Raw genomic sequence first — 6,000 nt, forward strand, 5'->3', positions numbered from 1 at the left:
CGAGAAGGCTGAAGTTGAAGAGCAATAGCGGCTCGCTACCGAGAAGCTATCTGCGCAGGAAGGCGAGTTGGCGCAGCACAAGGTCAACCTTGACAGCCACGAGGAGGAGCTTGCCGCGCGTGAGCAAGCAATTGGCGGGGCTCTCAAGGAAGCAGAGGATGCTGCCGCAGCTGCCGAGGCTGCCAAGAAGGAGCTGGAGACGAAGATGGTGCAGCTGGAGGCCGATCTCAAGGCGAGCGGCGAGGAGCCTTCCGCGCTCAAGCGTGAGCGCGAGAAGGACACCGCCGCTCATGGCGAGCTGCAGGGTCATCTCGCTGAGAGGAGCAAGGAGCTTAGCGCCGCCAAGGATTCCAACACAGATCTTGAGTTGAAGCTGGCTACTTTGACCAAGACGCTGGACGGCGTGAGGGAGCAGCAGGTGGCCTTGAAGGAGAAGATCAAGGCCGACGAGGCGCTGCTGGCGAGTGCTGCTGCCGCCCAGAATGCTTTTAGGGAGACTGTGGAGCACTGGACCGAGGGTCTCGTGAATGTTGCCGCAGCCATCGACGGGGAGCTGGCGCAGCTGGGGATGGAGGATCTCGGGTACCCCTCCGATGAGCACCTCCAACCCAGCGCCAAGCTCAGCCTGTTCTTCAAGGGCGTGGCGACAGCCCTCCAGCGACTCCGGGAGAAGATCCCAAAGCAGCTGGCCGATGAGTCGCGCAAGATCTGTGCGGGAGCTCTTCAAAAGGTGCTAGTAAAGGTGGCCTTCCGCAACCCAAGCCTCAACCTCACCAACGTCCTCAGGTCCCTGCCGCCGGATGCTGATCTGGAAGCGCTCAAGGCCCTTGTCGCACCCATTGTGGACAAGGTGAGCGGGATCAAGAGGGTTGAGGGCGATCGCGTAGATTAGGCCGCCCGTTTTCTCTTTTTCTTTGTCGCTGCTGGTCATGTCATGAGAACCATCTGTTAGAGCTGCGACAAGCTATCTTGTAATATAACTCTATTTTGGGTCGAGATTGCTGTGTTATTTCCTTTACTTGATTCCTTCCTTTGTATGTTTTTGCCCTACGCTTTTAGGGAACTTGTCGGCGCAGGCACCTTAGCCGCGAGCGCTAAGTGCGGGACGTCAGCAGCCTGCTGGCGGTGCCGCTACCGACAAGAAACCTTGTCGCAACTAGTCGTGGCTCACTTAAGTTGTTGAGCGGACTCGAAACAAAGTAAGGGCGCAACTAGCTACGAGTTGGTTCCTCCGCGCACAGGTTTTCCATACAAAGTACGGTCGTTCGAGGAAGATAACTTAAAAATTTAAAACTGATTGCTCAAACTTTGGCAACTTAGCTTTTCTGTCGTTTGCTTTCCGGTAAGGCGAAACTTCCTTGAACGATGCCTGGTCCACACCATTATCTTCTCATTTCCCCCCGGCAAACTTGTGTGCGAGGGAACCTTCCTTTCCTTTTTGAGAAAAAAGAAAGAAGAGAAAATAAAAATATGGAGCCTTACGGCTCGCTATTGCTTACCGGGGGCAGGTGCTGCACAAAGTGTCAGATAACGCATGCAAAGTAAAAAGCATGAAATTGACAAGATGTGCGGAGCACATGAGCTTTACTTATGCAAGGGGTCTGCGCCCGGTTTCGTACAAATGATTACATGCAACATCGGCAAGACTTGTACAAAAGGTGGTTGCCGGAACAGGTTCCGGCAACTGCGCCTTACGGGTAAAACTTACGAACATGCTCAACGTTCCAGGAGTTGCTCACCGGAATGCCATCTTCGGTCTCAAGGCAGACAGCGCCAGGCCTAGTGACTCATTTCACCCGGTAAGGGCCTTCCGACTTTGGCGTCAACTTGTTGGAATTCTTGGCGGACTAAACGCGCCGAAGAACAAGGTCGCCTTCCTCGAGACTTCTGGCATTAACTTTGCGGCTATGGTAGCGGCGCAAAGCTTGCTGGTATCGAGCAGCTCGTATAGCAGCCTGAAGACGGTCTTCCTCAAGGAGCAGCGCGTCATCTTGTCGCAACTGCTCTTGCTCAAGCTCATCATAAGCGAGCACTCGAGGTGACCCGTATACGAGTTCCATGGGGAGAAGTGCTTCCGCTCCATAGACTAGAGCGAAAGGTGTCTGGCAAGTGGCTCGATTTGGCATCGTCCTGATCGACCAAAGAACCACCGGCAGCTCCTCAATCCAGTTCTTTCCGCACTTGTGCAGCCTGTCAAAAGTCCTGGTCTTGAGCCCGCGCAGCACTTCAGCATTCGCCCTCTCCGCTTGACCGTTGCTTCTCGGATGAGCAACAGAAGCGAAGCAGACCTTGGCGCCAAGATCTTGGACGTACTGCATGAAGGTGCGGCTCGTGAATTGTGTGCCGTTGTCGGTGATGATCCTGTTAGGGATCCCGAAGCGGCAAACAATCGACCTGAAGAACTTGACTGCTGACTGTGCTGTCACCTTCCTCACTGCTTCCACTTCCGGCCACTTTGTAAACTTGTCGATTGCAACGTACAATTACTCAAAGCCCCCGACAGCTCGGGGAAAGGGGCCGAGGATGTCGAGCCCCCAGACCGAAAATGGCCAGGATAAAGGGATCGTCTGGAGGGCTTGAGCTGGCTGGTGTATCTGCTTGGAATGGAACTGGCACGCTTCACACTTGGTTACTTGTGCAGTTGCATCCTGGAGGGCCATCGGCCAAAAGAAACCTTGCCGGAACGCTTTGCCGGCAAGTGCTCTTGCGCCAATGTGGTGGCCACATATGCCTCCATGTATCTCTGCCAACAGCTTTTGTCTGTCTTCCCGGTGAATACACTTCAATTTCACACCGTTGAGTCTTCTTCTATACAGTGTGTTGTCGACAAACTGGTACATACTTGACTGCCGGGCTACTCTTTCCGCTTCTTCTTGCTCTTCGGGAAGTTCTCCTGTCTGAAGGAAATGGACAATCTGCTGTGCCCATGCTGGAGCTTGCGGCTCGACAACAAGGACTAAAGGCACACCTGCTGCTGCGGGAACATTTGCTTCTACGGCGAGAACTTGCGGCTCAGCAGGAGCTTGACGTTCCCCGACAAGCTTGCCAGAGCAAAACTTGTCGGGAGCGTCTGCTTCAACGGAACAAACCCTAGGGCTTGCCGGAGCAGACTGCTCCCCAGCACTCTTGGTGTTGATTTTGAGGACCTTCTTGGCGGCGGCTTCGGGGAGCTCTGCCGGAAAATAGTCACCAAAAATCAACTTCCTCTTCTTGCTCTGTCCAATTGATGGCGTTACAGATGGTTGAGTCAGCTTGAGCACAAAGATCCCTGGTTCCACAGGTAACTTAAGCACGGAGCACTTTGACAGACCATCGGCAATGTCGTTCTGAGCTCTTGGAACATGTTCCATCTGTAGGCCGTCAAAGTGCTCTTCTAGCTTTCTCACTTCATCAACGTAAGCTTGCATCAACGGACTCTAATAATTCTTGTTCACTTGACGGACGACAAGCTGTGAGTCACCCCTCAAAATGAGCTTCTTGATCCCAAGGTCTGCTGCGATCCTGAGACCGGCAAGCAAACCTTCATACTCTGCAGTATTGTTCGTTGCTTGCTCCTTGGGGAAATGCATCTGGACTACATACTTGAGGTGCTCTCCGGTGGGTGCAACAAGTAGCACGCTCGCATCGGCGCCTTGCAGCGAGAAGGCACCATCAAAGTACATCAGCCACTCTTTGCTTGCTTCCTTGACGGGGATACTCGTTTCTGGAATTTCTTCATCTTGTGTTGGCGTCCATTCTGCTATGAACTCTGCCAATGCTCTGCTTTGGATAGTTGAAGTGCTTTCAAACTTGAGGCCAAAGCTTGACAGTTCCAGTGCCCACTCGACAATCCTGCCTGTTGCTTCTGGATTTTGCAGTATCCTCTTCAGGGGAAAACGAGTGACGACTGTGATCTCATGTGCTTGGAAGTAATGGCGCAGCTTTCTCGAGGCCATGAGAAGGCCGAAATGCAATTTCTGCACACCAGAGTACCTTGACCTAGCCCCCTGCAGAAGGGAACTGACAAAGTAAACTGGGCGCTACACCATTCTTTTCTGCATCTTCTCACGCTCCTGCGCAGATCCATCTTTGTCCGGACCAGAGCTTGCCAGTGAAGTCTCCTGCTTGTCGCTGGATGCATCTGCCGTGGTTGCTGGCTCATCATCCTCCTCCCTCTCCGCTACTAACGCAGCACTAACCAATTGATTGGTTGCCGCTATATATAGCAGCAACTTCTCTTGTGGCTTAGGTGCGACAAGTGTTGGAGTGGAGGACAGGTATCTCTTCAAGTCCTGCAGCGCAGCCTCCACCTCCGGAGTCCATTTCATTGGACCTGCCTTTTTCAATATTTTGAAAAACGGCAGGGCGCGCTCAGCAGATCTAGAGATAAACCTGCTGAGAGCAGCTACGCAACCGGCAAGTCTTCGTACATCCTTGACGCGCTTTGGTGCTTCAATCTGCTCAATGGCCTTGATCTTGTCGGGATTGGCTTCAATTCCCCGCTGAGACACGAAGAACCCGAGAAGTTTGCCGGAGGAGACTCCAAACACACACTTCTCGGGGTTAAGCTTGAGGTTGATCTTGCGCAGATTTGCAAAGGTTTCGTCTAAATCTTGAATCAGAGTCGCCTTGTCCTTGCTCTTGACCACTATGTCATCCATGTAGGCTTCCACATTTCTGTGTATTTGTGGCTCAAAAGCGTCGTGGACTACCCTTGCAAATGTTGAACCCGCATTCTTTAAACCGAAAGGCATCTGTATGAAACAGTATGTGCCACATGGGGTGATGAATGCGGTCTTCTCCTCATCCTCTTCTGCCATGAAGATCTGATGGTATCCTGAGTATGCATCAAGAAATGAAAGCAAGTCACATCCGGCCGTGGAGTCAACAATCTGGTCGATGCGCGGCAAGGGAAATGGGTCTTTGGGGCAAGCTTTATTAACATCGCTAAAATCGATACAAAGCCTCCATTTCCCGTTTGCCTTGCGCACGACTACAGGGTTAGCCAACCACGTAGGATGGAGCACTCCTCTGACAAGGCCTGCCGCTTCCAATTTCTTGATTTCTTCTGCGATGAATTCTTGGCGCTCCACTGCCTGTTTCCTGACTTTCTGCTTGACGGGCCGCACATGAGGACAGACGACAAGATGGTGCTCGATTACTTTCCTGGGAACTTTGGGGATGTCAGACGGTTGCCACGCAAACACGTCGACGTTCGCCCGCAGGAAAGCAACGAGCGCGCTTTCCTATTTAGGGTCGAGAGTGGCACTGATGGTGAAGGTACCACCCGTGCCATCCTCCTTGGCGGACACCTTCTTGGTCTCTGGTGGAGCCGCCATTGTCTTCTTACACTTGTCGGTGGATCTCGATGGTGCGTCCTCGACGGTAGCACAGCACTCCGAAGAGGTGCGCTTGCCGGAGTGGGCATCAGAACTCTTGCCGGACTTGGTCTTCTTCTTCGCCCCGGGAGCTTCAACGGCAAGTGACCTGCGATATGCTGCGGCTGCTGCTTCCTGGTAGATCTTGTCGGCGCAGATAAGAGCATCCTTCTTGTCGCCAGGGACAGAGATGACACTTATCGGGCCTGGCATTTTCAGCATGTTGTATGCATAGTGAGAGGCTGCCATGAATTTTGCGAGTGCTCGACGGCCGAGTATCCCATTGTAAGGCAATGGAAAGTCAGCAACATCAAAAGTGACCATCTCAGTCCTGAAGTTCAACTCGCTGCCAAATGTCACCGGCAACGTGATCTTTCCCTTCGGCTTGCTCCTTCCCGGATTGATTCCTTGGAATGTGCCGGTCTCTTCGAGCTCGCCATCAGGGATCTGGAGTTTCTGGAGTACCGCGGAGGAGATCAGGTTCAAGCCGGCCCCGCCGTCAACTAGCATCTTAGTGACCTTGAGGTTGCGGATAGTTGGCGAAACCAACATCGGCAAGCACCCGACCGCAGTTAAGCGATCAGGGTGGTCCTCAATATCAAAGACGATAGGCGTGCTGGACCATTTCAGAGGCTTGTGTGAT

This window comes from Triticum dicoccoides, chromosome 2B, assembly GCF_002162155.2.
Source record: "Triticum dicoccoides isolate Atlit2015 ecotype Zavitan chromosome 2B, WEW_v2.0, whole genome shotgun sequence".
Taxonomy (NCBI): domain Eukaryota; kingdom Viridiplantae; phylum Streptophyta; class Magnoliopsida; order Poales; family Poaceae; genus Triticum; species Triticum dicoccoides.